General features: G+C 43.6%; 1 protein-coding gene across 1 annotated transcript in view; it reads right to left on the bottom strand.

Annotated features, from left to right (window-relative positions):
- The window catches only part of GFOD1 (glucose-fructose oxidoreductase domain containing 1), a 76066-nt gene that overhangs the window by 8040 nt on the left and 48258 nt on the right, over positions 1-19768 (bottom strand). The gene's annotated exons all lie outside the window — the stretch shown is intronic.

Raw genomic sequence — 19768 nt, 5'->3', positions numbered from 1 at the left:
ACTCTCACAGACGTCTCTTCTGTGATAACCTGCCTCTGTGGGGGCTTCTGAGAGCTGAATCAGAGCTTCAGATTCCAGTCCCCAAAGCATACAAGTAACACGATCGCGTGTACACAGTAACCTAGTGTAGGTACGCTGGGAAGTCTGGGCTTGTCTTCTCAATGGACTTGTCCCTCCATCTTTGCCATTCAGACTCTTGAAGAAGCTCTGACTGGAGAGCAGGAGAAGTACTGGGCTCGTTGCTTGATTTGAAATATAGAAATTGCTTCTGACTCATAAAATGCCATGCTATTCTGAGAATGGCACTCAGTTTTTTTGAAGCAGCTCTGCTGAAATGTCAAGAGTGCCTCCACGGCGCCAAGGGAGAGCCATGATTTCTCTAAAACAGGTCAAACGTAGCTGTGACAATCTGTCCCCTCACAGAATTGCCCATATGGGCACACTGTTACTGAAGCTTGCGTAACCGTCCCGTTTTATCTGACCATCAAAATGTGCAACCGAATGCAGTGCAAGCTGAGATGCCTAAATAGTGGTTTTATTATTGATTTCTCCTCATCAAATACTTTCATTCTGTACCCACAAACATTGTGACAGAGTCTTCAGTTTCCTTTTTAGTTGCATACAACAATTTTATTAGGCTTAATGAAAAATCTTAGGTGAGCTATACAACACCTGATAGCACTAAATATGATCTTTGCCTTGAGAACCAAGGGCTATAGCTGGGCCTGGCACTTAAAAGAGCTGAATTTGGATCCTGTCTGCTGGAGTCCAGATGAATAAATCTAGTTACTTGCTAAAAGGCTTTGTGTTTTGGTTCCTTTTCCCTTCAGATAGGTGAGAAATCCCTTTTTCTTTAAAGAGCTGTTGTGAGGATATAATTTTTAATGTTTTGGAGCTGTTTGGATAAAGTCATATAAATACAGACAGATGGCAGGGATCTGTCTGAGCCCACCTATATGAATATTCAACAGCCTGACTGGAAGAAGAAGGGGGTCACAGTCCAAACATTGAATAAGATTATCCACAGTGCCTATCCCCAGTCCTTGTCTGCTGCTATTTGAGTAGCTGAAACTGGAGGGAGGACTGTCACCACTGAAGTGGCAGTCACATCTAGTTAATAGCCAAGAAGGGAGAGACCTTTCTTCAGCTTGCTGCTATTTACATTCTACTTAATCAGATAGTAGAGACGTACTCATTTACCTTCTATAATACGCAGGAATCCTCTGTTCAGTGGCAATGGTCTTCCCTTCTCCCTTTTCTCTCTCATCTTTACAGACTGCTACTGGTGACTTCGGTGACATTTTCAACCTTATAGCACTTCTTTTCCTGCTCCTGAAAAATTTTTTACTGCATCTGTTTGATATTGGAGAAAGCATTCATCCACCTGCCCTATATTCCTCTAACTGGTAGCTCCAGCTATACCACTTGATACAGATCACTAATACAATAGTCCTTGAGTTACACGGACTCTCTGCAGAGAGATTTTAGTCTGTCAAATTAGTTACAAAATAAGGGAAATCGTAGTCAGACAAAACTTGCCTACGGTCAAACCTTCTCAAAGTAATCCTTTTCCCCCTCAAAGAAGCCATACATACAACGTCACCACCTGCCCTATTCACCACTGATCCACAAGCATTGCCTTCTGCTCCAGTTCAGCTTGCATCATTCTGCCTCACAGATGCCTGTCGCATTTTATCTGGGGTCTGGGCAGGCACTAAGCTCTCAAGACACGCAGCTCTACGCGTGTGCTCGTGAGGAAAAGGGTCTGCTTCCATGAGGAAGAGCAGCTCGGGGACAATCTTTTTGGTGTGTGTTCAGTGCCATGCACTGTGCGTGCCAGTCCTTACTGTGTGGGGCAGGGAGCACTTGGGACTGTCACAGTCTGAGTACCAAATGATGATTATAAATATGAAAGAGAAGCCTTTGGGGTTTTACCTCCCTTACATTCAAGAAAAATTGCCATTAGGATCAGTGTAAGTCAGGCACACGTGCAGAGAAAAGGGAAAAGCCCTAAGTATTTGTGTGGAGAGAGGGAAAAGGTGAAGTCTTACACTTACTCCTTCCACCATTTCAACCTTTTTGGAATGGTCGAAACCTTTTAATTACAGCAAATCCAAAATGCAAATGTTTTGAGACCCTTCCCGTCTCTGTGCATATGCTGATAATACATGCTGTGCTCTCATCCCTGTCAGGGATTTAAACAGATTTTTGCTTGGTGCCCAGAAAGCTTTTATACTGCATTAAAGCTCAGGCAGGTTCTTTCAGCATGACACTGCTCAGCACTTGAGCCTGTGCACACTACAGATCTTTGTCTTCTCCATAGCTGCAAATCTGCAAGCAGCCACATCAGGTTTCTTGAAGCAGGGAGAGAATATGAAAGGTTTGTTTAATTTAATTTAGAGAAATACTCTGGTGCGTTTACGCAACTAGAACAGGAAACAGTTCAAAACACCATAGTTTTCTGCGCTCTTTCCTCTGCTCCCTTCTCAAAAGGAGAAAGAAAAAAGGCACCTTCCTTTTGAGACATTCTCTAAAGCAGCAACAGGCAGAGCAGAGGGCAGTATGTGAGGAAAACCTCCCTTCCTGACAGACAGCCTCATGCAAAGGCGAGCTCTCGCTGCAGGGGGATGCGCTGGGAACTTGCTCCTTTCTCCCGGCCCGGGGTTACGGTCTAATCCTGCCCGCTTTTGCACAAGGCTCTCTAAGAAAGGATGAACTGCTACCGCTTGTTATTCTATCAGTGTGCTTTACTGTTTCACGCATCTTTGAAAATCACACCGCAGCAGGCAGCAAAAACTTCATTAATTACATAAAAGCAGGGAAGCGCAGTCAGCTTGTTTCAGCAAGAAAGGGCAATATATTTGTCCATGGTGATAAGCAGTGGAGTCGAATCCATCTCATTGTATGACAGGATACACACCCCTTCCACATGCGTCAAGAAATCTGGTCTATGATGCTACAGTTCTCAATCAGGCCACTTCTGAGTATTGATTTCTTGAGTTCTTGGGTAAAATTAAGAAAAATAATTTAAGTACACATCATTCTTTCTGAGGGCTCCGCACAGCCTTCACCCCAGTCTCTCTGCTTGGCTGTGCTTCAAAAAGAGACAGAGCAGTGCCAGCCAGGTGGGACGGGACAGGACGTGATGTGACGTGACGTGGGATTTCTCTGATCTGGCACAGCACAGGGGAGGGCTGACTCCCAGCCAGCCCGTGTCCAAAGCTGAAGCTGGGCAATGCATCTCCCAGCAAAGTTCCCAGGAGTGCAGGCTGACTCCCTGAAGCCCACCCACAGCCGCCACGCAGGGCTTCAGCCTGCGGCCCGCTCCGTGCCCCACTGCTCCAGGCACAGACGGCCAGAAACGCAAAGAACCTGCATTAACAGGCACCGTGCCATGGTGCCAGTGAGCCACCGCTGCCAGGAGGTGGCAACCACTTCAGACCCAGTAGGTCTGCTTCCCTGAACCCCTCTATAATCTCCCTCCAGCAGGAGAAGAAGAAAAAACAATTAACGGTAGAGCTGGAAGATGTCCATTCATGAAACAGACAAGATCCATAGGCCAATGACTTGGATATAACTTGCTCTAAGGGTCCTTAAAAATGTGAAAGGACATGAGTTTGAGCAAAATGACACAAAAGATTTTGACTTCTAGGTTTGGTTGTTAAAGACTGAAAGATGACAACATCTGACAACTACTTAGTTCCTCTTTAAAAAGAACCAAAGTTTCCAGAGCAGGTCCACAACACAAAACCACTACTAACACGAGTGTCTTCTCACTTCTCAGCGTCTCACAAGGAAGGTTAAGGGCTGAATGGTCCATCCTGACTGTTCTTTATCTCCCAGGGTGCATATATCCCCCAAGCCAAACCTCAACAACTTAGATACCAATCTGCATTTATTTTAAGAAGCTTATTTAAGAACACTGATCTTCTCTGAAGAAGCAGATGTCTAACCAACTCTGTAGAAGCAGCTGAGCAAATAGGAAAAAAAAAATGTCAAAATGTCTATGCTATCACTGGTGATACCATTTGAGTGAGGATTTCTCTAGCACCCTATGCTGGAAAGTCAAATTGTAACCGTGATCTAATGACTTGTCACCCACCTCACAGTAATTATTTTTGTCAGGAAATCATGTGATTTATTTGCAAACCTCAGCCTTTATTTTAGAAAAGGGAAGCCCCTTGTGATGTGGAGATAATTTTGAAAGCCAAACAGCCCAGAAGTGAGAGGTGAGTAAATACAGTCCAGGGTAGTAGTATTTAATTTTTTTTTCCATGTAAGTATGGAGGAAGAGTAAGGAGCTAGAGTAAGATTTTGAAATGCCTGGAGTTTGCAGCAATTCATTTTACAGAAGACTCTAGCTCCTTGGCTACCAGCAGCTCAAGTTCCTTTGTAACATCCCTCTGCTGCAGAGCCTAAAGCCAAGCAAACTCCTGGGCCCACAGTGCAGGGATGGTAGAGTGGCTGTAACTGGCACAGGCTTCATCAGTTCTGAAACCTGCAATGTCAGCTCTTTTCCCATGTGCTCTGATTGCTTCAAATAAGGACAGAAACATTTTCACAGGAAAAAATAAAAAAATTTTAAAAGAGTGTCTTTCACTAACTAGTCCTCTATCTAATTGTCTTGGGACATGAAACCCCAATACAGTATTTTCTCCTCCTCCTATTGATTAGAAAATCAAAAAGGGCTCTATTTGGACTCTGGGCATATCATCAAAACCTTCGCTGGCACTAGAAAGATTCCTTAGTTTGCAGTCATCACCTACTGCTCTTGGTCAGGAGTGGGGTGAGATAAAAGGCAAAATAAGGTTTGATGCACAAAGCTAAATTAGTCAGCAAAAAACAATACATTTCTAAAGCTAAAGAGAAACTATCAACACTCAAGGAATTGTCTGAGAGTTTCATCAAATACAGGAGGGGTGGGAAAGCACTCTTTTGTTCCAGATTATAGTATCTTCTTTAAACACAGTTTTATCTTTTTAAAAAGAAGCTAATACAAAATTACATTCCAAATGGTGACAATCCACATGATCATTAATACAGTTACAATAAATAAATATGGGCAAATTTTTCTTCTCAGCTTTTGACCACTGCAGCTACTGTTGTTGCATTTGGATCCTATGCAGAATCAGAGGGGAAATTGTCTTTGGCACTCAGTTCTGTTCACAGCTTGCAAGACATGTTGCAATGATGTGTGCTGTATTATTAGTACACATATTATTAGTTGTAATCAGATCATGGTTTCCATCCTAATGTAGTTTCACATGGTTTGCAAATACAAAATATTATCATCTAGCAGATGAATGAGGAATATTTCATTCACATTTTTTCAGCATTGTAACACTGAAAAAATAAGCAGAGATATTCAGCACTTCTATAAAGAATATATAAAGCTACTCTTATGAATGTACCCAACTCAACAAACAAAAAGTACCAAGTTTAGTTAAAAGGCTGTGCTTTGCTGCAAATCAGTCATTTTGGCCATACCGACAAAAGACCTTTCCTTAGGAATATATCAAACCCCACAGTCGAAACAAATGGCTTAAATCAAAAGTCACTACCTCTCATTTAAATAGTTGATCTACAGCAATTCGCTCTTCTGCACAGATATTACACATGCTGCCAACTCTATGGTTTTGCACAGAAACTGCATTCGGCACCAGGAGCCGACACATCTACACTGCTGTTTGATGCATGCTGAGTATCAGTAGAACTGGGCATTTTGCACATTCCCATACTAGACAGAGACCTGTTTGCAATACTAATTGTGTTAGCGGACAGTACTACTGAAGCCCCATTGGATATTCAGAAAAACTATTTACATTTCTATGAATTCTGGTGTATACCTATATGCAAAACATACAGAATTGTTTTTTCCCTCAATAATAATGGCTTCAGAAATCCTCACAGCTATTTGAACCACTCTCTTCCATCCCTTTCTTTCAAATTTACAATAGATACAACATTTGGAGGCTGTATTTTAGCCATGACCTCAAAAAAATTCTTCTCCATTATCTTATTGACTCATTACAATACTTAAACACTCTGAACAAAACCAATGGTTGTTAATGAAGTCCTCTTTTCTTTCCAAATTAATCACTCCCTAAGAAATCCAGAAGAAAATATAAGAGATCTGAGCTCTAACTGCACTTGAACCATCGACTAGAGGAGACCTACAAGCCTAAAAGCAGGTGACACTATTTTTTCTGTTTCAGAACTGTCTTTGTGATAACCTCACAGTCACAGTCCCTTTAGTATGAAGCTGGAACAAACTACTTTGGTACTATTCCACATTTCTAGCACATATGTACTAAGCAGAGACACACGACACTGAGAAGGCCTCTCGGAAATAGTATGCAACTACAGAATTTGAAGGCAGAAGCAGCTCAAACAGCCACTGTTCAGTTATTTTAAGTTTTGATAGCTGGGGTGGCTCTTGGCCCCTGGCTTTTAGCAGCAGGCAATGCCCTGGCCCTCAGGCATGGTTTCCAAACAGTCTTTTCAACAAAATGTGCTTCTTTCATTTGGCTGTAGTCCCGCAACACTGCCGCAAGGCCTAGAGCGATATCATGCTCATTAACACAAAGCTCATCTGGGTGTTGAAGCAATGGGAAGGGACTGGCAGCCTGGGTGTTGGGAGGACTCGGGTAAAGCCTGTAGTCCTGCTTTCCTCCTGGGGCTCCCAGGGGAACCCAAAGTGGCCTTTGGGGGGCTCCTGAAGCCACCCCAGATGGGCAAGCAGCAGCAGGGGTTGCAGCAGAGGAAAGGGGGAAGGTGGCTGTGGAAATGAAGGGGAGAGGAGAGGGAAGGGGAAGGAAGAACACCACAAGGCAGAAAGGAGGATGCTGGAAGGGGCTCCTGCCACTCCAGGAGCTGCACAGCAAGCGCTAGTGGTACCAGCAACACCCCCAATCATCAGAGGCCCAGCCTAAAAGGCTCTCCTTCAGTCCAAAATTTGTGTGAGCCCTGCTAGCATCTTTTCTGCAGAAAAAAAAAATAACAACGAAAGAGAAAGAAATAGGTTTCTGAGAAAATTAGTACCCTTTTGTACCCAGAGACTGGACAGGAGGGAGGGACGATGAAGATAAAGCATCTATGTTAAATTAGTGACGTGTGTGGGTTAAGCTACTGCCCAATATATACATCAGGTTAGAGAAATGTAATACTGGGACAGGCTATTCTATGAGGCTGATATTATTTTCTGATGCATTACACGTGGAAATGTGTGAATCACATACTGTATAGTGATGAAAAGCTTTTGAATCCCTCAGAAAATGATCTAAATAAATATGGATATGTACGTTTCTAGCAGGAGGAGTGGAAAACCTGACAGAAGGCTGCTCTGCTCTGGGAAATGAGGAGCAATTTCTGGGCCACCTCATAAAACTAATCACTCAGGTGAATCAAAAACCTTTCCACACAGGATGAGGATTTCTTATTAGTATATAGAGGTGCCTCTGCTATTATTAGATGCTGCTGATGTCAATATTGCGATACAGTCATCATTATAGTAACAATAAGAACAATGGTTGTATTTATCGTATTCAGTGCATGATCTGTCACTCAGTTCCTTGAGTGGCATGAAAAACACATTTATTTCAATCAATACATCTGCCAGGGGAAAACTGATGGCAAGACAATGTTTCTTTGAGGAAACCTTATTTAACAAAACTTTTGACAAGGAGATAAATCTGGATGATGAATGCCTAACAAGATTGGCATTAGTCACAGTTCTAGCATCGGCCAAGGCAATCTTTGTTAATCACAGATACGTATAGCTGTTGCAAAAAAATGAGTTACTATAGTATAATGAGTCATAGCTCACGAACTGATTCATATTAACAGGGCATGTGTGTATTCCTAGACTGCTCTAAGTGTGAAGGAAAATAACAGTGACTGAAGGAACATATTTTCTTTTGCAGCTGAAACAGACGGCGAATGCACACAGGGAGTAATACACCGCCCTGCTGACAAGCAACAGCTCATTTGGCCACAGCAAATCAATGGCTTGTACAGATTTTACAAACCCTGCATCTCTTCCTCTGCACCAAAATATTATGAAGTAAAAGAACACATGCACTGTTACATTTTATAGTGAACTGGGATGAGACATACTTCACAAATATTAGATGAAAAGTTCTATACAGTAAGCACGCGCATGCCCAAACTGTACACACCACCACCAAAGTGCGGGTCTGGCCCTGGGGCATCACACCATGACTCCAGTTTTTAGGCTGGTTCATCCTCACTGGTGTAACCTCTTCTCCACGCAATTGCTTTGAAGACAAAAACCTAAACATTTGAATACACGATAAAAAAGCTCCTTGTGACTGCCTCTGCCTCGGCTGCCCTATAAGCACAGGCTAAACCAAAGTTCACTCAGGTGACTACCTGCATGATGAAAAGAAACCCTACGAAGCCACCCTGCAGCTAGTGACATCTGAGCGGCATCTCCGTTGACAGTCAAGGTGTCACCCAGCGAACGAGACACGTGCAGCTCACGAACAGTGAGGGAACTGCAAGCAGGCTCAACGAGTAAGAAGGTTAATAAGAGCCGTGAGCTTACAGAAGTGATTGCAGTTGGGTTAGTGGTCTGTAAAACCACTCAAAGAAACGGAAAAACAGGGAACTGGTTTGTTTTGAAATAAAAAAAAAAATAGATGCTGGGTTCCTTGTGGATAGCTGCTGAGGTGTGGTGCCTAGGCTGGGAAAATAGCCCTACTGACTCCAAGAGATTATAACGATGCCTGCAGGCAAACGAGTGTCATCTAAGCAGAACCTGGATGGTTCATCAGGATGAGAGAAGATTGTAATGATGATATGAATTCTCATTATGTATTAATACTGGTACTAACTTTTATTCGCACAGAGGTAGTCATTAGGGTTATAGACGGGGGCCCTGTCTGTGCATATGTTGCTGTAGGTATAAATGCTGCTGTAGCAGTATTCAAGGCACTTTGAAATAGATGCAGTCCTTTTGTGCCTGACATTGGACACGGGGTTGCTTCATAAAGTCTTAGGTAGTCCTGTGAAGAGCAGGGAGTTGGACTATATCATCCTTATGGGTCCCTTTCAACTTCAGATATTCTATGATTCTACAATATATGACCTCTTCTGTAAAGACCATGTATATCCATATGATTTTGACAACGTGCTGACTTGCAGGTAACTTTTCTTATAAGTCCATATGAATTTTTGATTGCTTATTCTGTTAGTTTGGCTAGCAGGGGCCTTTGATTTGGGAGTATAAAGCATCTGCATCACTGAATCCATAGGCAATGTGCTTGAGAGCAAGGTAGGCAACCAAGTCTTGCATTATTATGTATGCCAGCACACTTTGCAAGGCAAAGCGAAATTCTCTAGCCCTTTCCTAACACCAGCTAGAGTTTGATGCTTGGTTTATAGCCCACCTGGCATGGCATTCTGATCTCTTCTCTGTAGGTGCTTATGCAAATAACAACACTGGAGACAGATAAATGAAGCACTTAGTATGTTTTTTTACTATTTAAAAACCTTTAACTGCTGGGAAATCTAGAGAAAGTGCAAATATACCCTGACAAACCAGCTACTTTCACACCGCAAGGAAATGCTTCAGGGGTCCCAGTTTGGGATTATCTGTTCAGGCATCTGAAACATGCTCAGACTTACATTGCTTGAGCCCTGCTTGGATGCTTTCCATGCTCTCATATGCACTTGGGAAAAAGTATATGGGACAAACCATGTTGGCTTGCTTTAATTTCTAGTAAATTTTTCTATCTTCAAATCCCCAACAAAACTGCAGAGTCATATCCCTGCTGAATACTTCCCCACACAAGTAAAATATCAAGACACACTACATACTCAGATAAACGGAGACAAGAAAACCATTCTACTTAGATGTTATCTAAGGAAACACTCATTAATTTCAATGGTATTGTAATTGTTTCAGGACTAAATAAAAAACACAGTGAAAATCTCTGTATTTGGTCCTTTATTTGTTCCAATTACTCCCAATCCCTCTATTCAACTTCTAGAGCTAAATACACGCAATCAGTCCAGCATATTACAATACCTTTCTTTTCCACAGTAATGAAGTCACAGGACAATCACAGCCTACAGTCAATCGCTATTCTCCTGAGGCATTATTATCTGTATTTAAATATGTTTCTTTTTGTGTTAGCTGACAACAACTAAATGCCCAGCTGTTGTAAAGGCTTTGGGAAAATTAGGAAATCAGGCAGTTCAATTTTCTCTCAGCTTGCCTTTCTATCACAGAATTGTTCACGCTTACTGAGTCAGATAAATTTATGGATAATAATTAGAGTTAATTTTCTTTATGTTTCTCTTGCCTACCCTTTCTACCTCCATTAAAACTAGCAAGTGTAATTGGGTACTAAATAAAAAACTGACAAAAGATAAACATCCAACAAATGTCGGTGAGTAATTAATGCAGGCATTACTTTGACAGATTTGTACAGGATTCATGAAGCCTTATGAACATTGAAAAATTATACCTCACCAGCCAAGTGACAGGAAATCCAAGTCTTAAAAAAACCCCAGCCCTACCAGTTGCACTGTCAGATCCCTACCTGTGTCTCACATGGCATAGCCGTGCAGAGCAGCAAACCCTGTACTCTCCCTGCACTTTATATTTCAGGATTGTTTTCCTTCAGTAAACATTCAGCGATGCTGTCTATGTGAGATGCACTGCAGTTTCTAGTATGATCCTTGCTATATGATGATTATATCAGCTATCAATTTCACTACCTACTTATCCCAGACTCTGCTCCAAACATTCTTCTTAATCTTATTCCTCTGCAATACCTTCAGCTGGAGTATTTCTACTTCTTTGCCTGCCCAGTGAAGTTTGAAGGATCTCTGTGCTGAAGAAAACGTGTCAGCCCTGCAGTGCTGGATGAATGGAGCATGCATTTGACCTAATTTTCTGATACGAGTGGTTAAAATAAATTCTAAAAACATTACTCACTTTCCCAAATACTGTACTGACTATGAACACCAAAGCACTATGGACTGGGATGCACTAATGTAACTAGACACATTTGAAAACTGCACCCCCCCACACACACAATTTTGACTTCAGTTTATAAGCACATACAGATGCACACATGTGCAGAAGAAGGAACGTGAGAGGGTCCCTTTCGCATACATAAATACAAGTACACAGCATGTGGAGATGAGCGTTGTTATTCCTTTTGTTTCATAGTAAGTGCATGCACACTCTATGTGTCCCCGTGGGCATCTGCATGTACAGGCTCACATCATACATCATGTCTTCTCTTTCAAATACACAGCTGTAAAAATTAGAAATGTCAATTTATAATTATCAGGCAAACCCTACTAGAGCCCATAAGGCCGTGCCTAGCAGTGGAACCGGATTTTCCAGAGCGATATGAAATTATGAAGGGATAGACGAATGCCATGATGCACAATGCCTCTTGGAGAGGAGAACATTCTCTCAGAGGTTTCATACTCGTCATGTCAGCAGGTCCCCCTTCTGCTCACCAAGTGGCATCAGCAGCAGGACTGGAGAAGCTGGCATGACTGCTCCATTCTCAAGAAAGGCCACAGCAGAGAGGAAAAGTCAGGAAGCAAAAGGTGTCAAGATGAAACAGGTCAGCTGGACCAACCTCCCAACTTCACCCAGGGTGCTCAAGGCTGCCTCCTCTATCTGCTTGTTTCTGTTGTGCCATTTCACTGGGATCTGGGAGACTACAAAAGCATATACACAACAGTCTGTAGGACAGTATTTTTCCACCTGCCTAGGTCATCAAAGTTTGGCTAAGACTATTTATGGATGAGACTGGGGCTTGATCCTTCATGGCTTCTGATTTCCTCCTCACAGTCTAGGTCCTCTGCTCAGACCAGTGGTGGTTTTTATGTCTTGCCAAGAACAGCAAGGATCAGGACTGCAGAACACAGAACTGAAGAAAATAAGTTAGCTTGGCCCACGTAAGAAAATCAAGCCAGTTTAATTAAAATGCTGATCATAATGCAATTCCTTTGCTAGGAGCCTGTCATGCTAAAATACGTTCTCATAGAAGACCCCCAACTCTCTGAGTTCATGTCGAGTAGCACAGCTCTCTTCTAGTTATTACTGGGCTGGTTCCTTCAGTCCAGCCCTGCTCCCATTTTGAAGTTAATGAAGATTTTGATAATGAAGTTTTCTAGGGAGTTGGCATCAGGCCTTAGGAAGCTTCAGGTCAAATTTACCTCAGCTGGAATCCCATTAATTAAAGTAGTCACACTGGCCACTGGTCTGGCTCTTCGAGCAACACAGTCAATGGAACAACAGTGAGTAGATGACAAGCAAAAAGTGGTTTAAACTCATGGCTCTTTTGTTAACTTTTCATCCAACGCTACTTTATAATTCTCAGGTTCTTTGAGAAACTTCTAACTGAATTATAAAGCCCTTCCACCATAGGCAGTAGCCTTAGAATCAGTGTAATTTCTCAGGTAGTACTCCATTCCTGTCAGAAAGAGCTAAGTGATGCTCAAGAGGAGCCATAAACCCATTCTGAAAAGCAGCAGTGAGAATGGATCAAAGTGAATCAGCAAATCTAACTATGTGAGACGCTGACATTGTGCTTCCCTGGCTCCAACCCTGGGTCCATAAGAAAGATGGATGCTTGATTAATTACTCCCCAGACTGCAGAGCTTACACAAGAGCCAAGGTCTCAGTGGTAGCCCAACCAGCTGACTCAGATAGCAATAACTCATCGGGTGCAATCTGCCTGGATGCCAGATTGCCCCGTCTGCAGACTAACCCTCCCAAAAGGGTTCCTTGGAAAACGCTGTTCGTGCTCACGCTGGCTAAGTGTGCCCTGGACAAGGCACAGCTACACTAGAGCAGCAGCTGAAGCCATATTTCACTGTGCTTTTCCACGGCTTGCTCTAATGGAGACTGGGAACTCTTCCCCACCACTGAAAATCTGCCGGAAAATGCATCAACGCTGGAACGTTTCCCCATTACAGTCAGTAGGCTGGGTCTAGTCAATTGTGGTAGCCCAACTTGATGCAACATCAACCTCAATGCTTGGTTTTGATATTTTTGTACTGTAATCCCAGGACCTTCTTGTGCTAGATGTTCCACAAGCACACAATGGAAAACAGGCCCATATTCGTAACGGGCTTTGCTTTATCTGGTCTGGAAAGATGGGTCAACATGGGTAGCTCCTCTCACTGTGCTACGGGGGGAGTGCAACCCAGGTTGCTGTACCTTATGCTGCTCTGAGCTCACTGCAAGGCTATGTTCAGACCTCAACCCTCTGAAGACCCAGAAAACTTGAAGTAATATTCTAAGGGTAGAAACTTAGCAGGGAAAGTTCTCCTGCACTTGACCTGTGCCATGGTGGGTGAAAGAAATGTAATTTTTATCCACCTACACTCTTGCAGGTACATATCTGATTCAATGAAGAAAAAAACACCCGTAAAGTAGGTCAGTAATTCTTAGAAAGCACTTGCACTTACGTTTCCTTTCAGAGGCTGCATAACACACTGATCTCCAAGGAAAAGGAGGGCACAAATGACGAGGCATTTTCGAGTTAATAAGAATTGCTTTATTTCTGAACAGCAGCATGCATCTGGAAGCTTAAAGCTCATCAACTACTGCTTTTTTGAGTCACAGATTTGGCTCAGATTCCTATGCAAAACAGCCCTAGAAAGATTTTTTTCCAACCTATTAACACTGTTTTTCTCAAATACATGCTATTTTCTACCTGTAGCCCCTACAGAAGAAGAATGAGCAGGAACTCCTGAGTAGAATTCTCACAGTGGGCACAGGCAGTTTTCACTCTAAGTCCTATTGAGGTGCTAACACTGATTGATCTTCTCACAGAGCATCTCTCCACTCAAACACTGCAACTCAGGAGGCCCGGGGTTGGGATGCTAGAAAGACGCTTAGGCTAATTAATTGCATTTCTTCTTCTGACTGCAGTGTTTTTCTGCCCTGCTGGATACTCAGAGGCCAGCACTGGTTCCTCTGATTAACAGTACCTCATCATGAAATCAGAAGAAAAGCTGCAGGCTAAAGAAAACTGGATTTTTGTTAGCAAGGATTTGCTCTTGGCAAACCATTATAATTGCCAATGTTAAAAGGAGATTGCGAATTAACTACAGCGGACATAAAAAAAAATTTGGAAAAAAGCTTTCAGTAATTACAGTGCATATGTCAAATGGAAATTACTCCAATTTGCATAGCTCTGCAGTCACATTGCACAATGTCTCAAGTGGCTTCCTAATAACAAGCTTATATCTTTAAAATCATTTAATATAGCCCAGGGTTTTAATAACCCAAAAGACACTTCAATAAGTACAGATGGAAAGCTAGCCTGGGATTCTTCTTTTTTTTTAGGCCATGTCTACACACAGTTCATTATTATTTCATAATGATGCATTAAAAAACATACCACCCCCGCCACCAAGCACACACATGGTTTTACTGATAAAAAGTACTTCTCAGTGGTTTGGCTCATTTCTGAAGGTCATCTTTATTCCAGTATAACCACACACATTAGAAGCCATACCACTGCAACTCTGTATGTAAAACATCATGTCCCGCGTCTTACACCAGGACAAATTTCCATGCAGGTCAGACAGACAGTTCCACGGGAGGTCTGTATTATTTGTGATGTGCTTCAGTCTGGATAAAGTTTCCAGTTAGAAACCTGATTGTGACTGCGTGTGGGTGGATTTAGACAAGAGCTTTGCTCTGCACTCCAGCCGAGGATCACAAGCTGGTGAGCCATCAGAGGAGATCCCTCTTGGCCAGTCACACAAGGATGCCACTCACGTCTTGTGTGTCAAGGGGCTGATTCCAAACTCGTATGTTCACTGCTGTTTAGGAATTGGGGAAATTGATTAAAACCTCCCTCTTATTTTCTCTTTCATTTGGGACTCCAGCCTATTTAAACTTGAACTGGGAATCCCTGTATGCCAAACATAAGGCTCCCTAGGACACATCAGAGCTGAGCTTTTTGACCCTTCAGTGTCATTGCCTACTTCCACCTTAACTGTGAATTTGTACCTGCATCTGCCACAGAACTTGGGAGTTAGATGATCCCTTTGTAGGAACAAGGGTAACCAACAGGTAACCACAGTTATTACCGAAAGAAGCCACTGGTCAGTTATGGACCACAGTTCACTCACGGATCTCAAAGCACTTGACGAAGCCAAGCAGGTACCACCCTCCCATTGCAAAGGCAGGGGAAAGAGGAGTCAAGTTTGATGATTTTTCCTGGTAGATATTGTGAAAGTGGTGAAAGCTGCAATAATATCTAACCTCTTCCTCTCCTAGTAACCTTTCTGCATCTTCAGGAATGACAGCATCCTTTCAGCCTTTCCATCCAATTTTGCCATCATTTCCACTTTCTTTTTAAAAAAGCTGTATCTGCACTTAGCAGATCGTTGGAATATCTCAACTTCCTGTGTTAAAAGCAATTGCTGTTTATCTGGAAGTGAAGGACCAAACCTCAGTGGTAGGGGTGTTGGTCTAACTGCCTAAGGGCAGAGAATTCCCAGAGATTTTGTGTGTAGGAAAACCCTCAGGCGGTTGTTCTCCTGCCTTCACATGCTGGCCTGTGGGTGCCATGCAGGCAGGGGGAAATACCAGCTTTAGGGGAGATTCATCCCTGGCTATTTCCCTGTACACCACCATGTAGAGAGAAATGGGGAAGGTCCTGAGACAAAAACTCCCTAAAAACATGGCTGATACACCACCTGGCCATGGTTATACCCATCAGCAGCAACAGGCCCCTGTAGAAAGATACCAGTCAGTTGTGCAAGTGCCCCAGAAGGCAAGGCACTAGGTGCAAGAGATTATTTACAGTGTACCTTTTATTCTTCTGTTTCCAGCTAAGGGTTAATATTTACCCCACCTAACTAGAAATGAACAGAATGTCAAATGCAGGAGAAGCCAATTTTTCTGCAGGCAACTTGCTGCCAGCAGCAGCTCACCCCCATGACTCAGTGCACCAAAAGGGAGATGCCAAAATGACCATTTGTGGTTTCTTGTGAGGTAAACCTGGTCCAAACGCAGCGCCGCAGGACGCTCGGCCGCTCAGGGGAACTGCTGCAGTAATGCCTTTCCCCTCCAAGCCCAAATTCAGCTTAGTAATGGCCGACTGCACATTGTTATGACTGACAAAAGCATGGCGGCCTGGGTGAAACGAGAGGCTCGCCCTGCCTCCAGATGCCAGTCACGAAGCATCACTCATCCAAACCACTCTTGACCAGACCAGGGACTCCCCTCAGGGCCCTCCCTGCGGGAAGGGAAGGCCGGGGTGAAAGCAGAGCCCAGCAGCCAGCCCCAGGCTGGAGGCAGACAGGGGATGCTCACACTGCTGTACCCTGCACCACACCAGCTGTCCTGACCACAAGCATTTCGGTCTCACAGGTTTATCAGCCTACAAGCAGCAGCAAGCACCGAAGAGGTGTTTCTATTGCAGCAGTAAGCATGTCCTACCAAACACTGAATTTCCCCACAAATTTACCATTTTCTGTCAGGGACATTACAATAGCTGGCTTTGCCCCCGAAGCAGAACTCAAGGGAAGCACCCAAACAAGTCAAAGTTAGTTTTTCAGGACACGGACACCTGAACTCTTTTACTGAACACATCCTTACCTTCCACGGGCACATCAATGCAAAACAGTATGTACATGTTCCTTCCTTCCCCTTCTCTGAGCAAGTATCTGCACATAGGTCTCCCATTTTCTTAAAGATGATCCAAGAACCTATAGGCAAGGTCAGATACAGTAGATGGATGATCCTTTGCCACAGGAAAATACAGCCGGCGTACCTTTGCACAGCGCTATCTGTGTATTGGGTGCTGCCTGCATCGTTTGCACTGCTACCTTGGAAGAGACGTGACTTGGTGGATCTGAACCAGAGAGACTGCCCTGCTGCCAGGGCTGGGGGATGCTACAGCAGAGGCTGCTCACATCTCCAGAAGCTCAGAGTGCCAGGAGACAACGGGCTGCTTGATCTCTAGGGATTTCTTACATATGCTGCAAAAATACTGCATGCATTTTGTATGCTGCTTGAATATTTAGATTCCTTAAGTGGGTTTTTGTTCCCTGCAAATGTGTTTAGTTTCAAAAATGCTTTTTCTAAACTGTGCAGCTTGTATTTGTCCTTGAGGCCTGACAGGACATAAAATGTGGCAACACACTGGAACAGCCTCTCTGCTGCAAGCTCCGTTTTGCACTACAGCAGCACATTTAACAGAGAAGTTTTCCAATTCTAGAAGATGTCATCACAGCAAAGCAAATTCCTTTAGCTTGGACAAGCCTTAACTTTACTGTTATACTATAGGTGTGGCTTCCCTTTAATAAAACTATTTGTAATTCCACAATATTTGAGGATGAACAAAGCACATGCCTGTGCTGATGCCAGTGCTTTTACAATAGAGCAGGTTTCAGTTGGCTTCCTGACACCAAAAAGAAGCTGGGCTTCACAGAAATTTGGATGGTTCCCTTCTGAGTCACATCCAGTTGGGCTATCCTTCGGAAAAAATTGGTGTTGTTTGTTCTCAACAAAACTGGCCCTCCTAAGTCTACAGAGAATATTTTGTTCTCCAACTGTATGGTTGGGAGCTTCTGTTGTTGTCATCGTTGGTCTGGCTCATCTAAAATTGTCCCTTCCACAGCAAAAATTGACAAAACACAGAAATCTGGTCACCTGGTCACAATATTCTGCTGAGGGGAAGCAATGCCAATTCCAGCTCATCTCTTGCTCTTCTGCTTCTGTTTCAGAAAAAGACTCTAATGCATCCCTTCATTTACAGAAAGCAAACATTCCCAGTGTGCGTGTTCGCTGCACTACTGAAGCATTTTTGTTGCCATGCAAATAACCCTCCAAAGCACAACAAGCAATGAACACATCTAGACAAAATATCGGGCTGCAACATGTCTTCATTCATCCACATCTGGTCCCTAGTTGAGTCAGTTGCCCGGGAAAATTTGAAGGTAGGCAACAAAACATTAATTTCAGAGAAGGCAAGAAGGCAGGGAAGTAGCTGGTGCTCTGATTTCTGACAGGAAAAAGGTAGCAACGTTACACAGAATATAAAAACAAAGAAAGGATCTACTGGAAGAAATGAAAAGTTTAATTTAATACAATCTGTAACTTAAGCAGGACTTTTTGCTTCCAAAAAGCCTCCAACAACTTCACTCATCACTGAAAAAAGCTAAAAGGAGGCAAGCAAGACCTGTCTTTCACAGCAAGTATCTACCACAAGCTTAGCGTTCCAGCACATCCCTTCCCAGTGACAAGGACAGAGCAGTGCCCCTCCAGCTCTCATATGGAAGCAATTATAAGTGTGAAAACAGCCCTTCCGAGGAGGAAACAAATGAGCCTCGTGCACAGTCTGATAAATGACTAGTCCCATGCAGATATGTAAACAGCCACATTGTTGCTACCTTGGCATAGCAAAATCTTCACATTACACAATTTTTATTCACTTGTTTATGCTGTTCCACCAAGCGCTGGGTTTTTGGAGGAGACCCTATTTAGAGGACAGAGGGTGGCTGCAGAAAAGAAAGAGCACAGAGCTCTGCCATCCAGTTCTCCCCATCTAACTGTATGAAAATGCAGTATCTTCCAGGTTTCTATTCTACTTGCTAGATGTAACTGGTTTGGTCCCTCTAGCCCAAATAGTATCCAAGAAGAATGTTACTGCTTTCTCTATAGTGGTTATATGGGGCAATGTTGGTGGCTTCTGTCTCAAAACATCCCAAACGCACTTACAAAAAAATCATTTTTTATTGACTATGGTTACAGGAGAGATCCCTGCAAGGACTGCATCCTGCTTGTCCCTGGCCTGCTTTATACAGAGGCTCTTGTGCACAGAGGGAGGCACTGCAATTTGACCTCCCCAGGGTAGGATAAGAGCAGCCTGTGATCGGGTACCTAACAGGTGGGAATTGAGGGCACTCCACTACTCCTAGGAGGATGTTGAAACGTCAGTGTGGGGCATCCCTTTGATTGTCCAAGGGGGCGGCTATAAGCACTTAAACTACATACTGTAAGGAGTTTTAAACTTGGCCATCTCCCTCTCCATCAAGAAAAACCTGTTCATTCAGGTGTGGAAGCATGCAGTGGGACATACAGCTGGTGACACCAGTTAGAGTCTCAGCTCCACTGTCCCCTGAGCCGGAACAGCAAAGGCTTCAGACCATCCTCCAACACCCTTCCCTGAAGTGCCTCTGCAGGACACAAATTCCCCCCCCCGGTTGGTGAGCGCAGGCAGCCTGGAACAGCTCTGCTGCAGGAATGTTTCCACGCAGGCTGGTGCTCGGGTCTGAGTGCCAGATACCAGCCACGAAACACCGACACCGCCTCACGGAGAGCCTGAAAGTGTGGGAGCCCCCGATGCTGGTTATGAAAGGAAGAGGAATACCATATCCAATTAAAACTGAAACGACTTCGACTGTCTCCCTGAATAACCAGAGATGACTTCCCACCAACTGAGCTCAGCTAAGGCTTCTCAGGCATTAATCTGCAGTCCCTTTAGGGGACTGGATCTGCACTGGAAGCATTTTTTATTTTCCCTGAAGGAATTACACAATTAAGTCCTGTCTTCAGTGCTGGGCTTTGCCTCCCTATAAAACATTTCAATAGGATTGGGCAGTTTCAGCAAAAAGAGGCTGGGCAGCCCCTGTCTCATCCGTAGCTATTCATTCGTCACAAACAGCAACTGCAACTTAGCTGACATTCCCTTTGAAGCTCACAAGGAAGACCACCTCTGCATAACACGCTCAAAATGTCCTCGAG

Source organism: Tyto alba, unplaced genomic scaffold (assembly GCF_018691265.1).
Source record: "Tyto alba isolate M040663 unplaced genomic scaffold, T.alba_DEE_v4.0 Super-Scaffold_48, whole genome shotgun sequence".
In the NCBI taxonomy this organism is placed as follows: Eukaryota; Metazoa; Chordata; class Aves; order Strigiformes; family Tytonidae; genus Tyto; species Tyto alba.
Note: the sequence above shows the minus strand (reverse complement) of the source record. Positions and strands in the feature narration are given on the sequence as shown.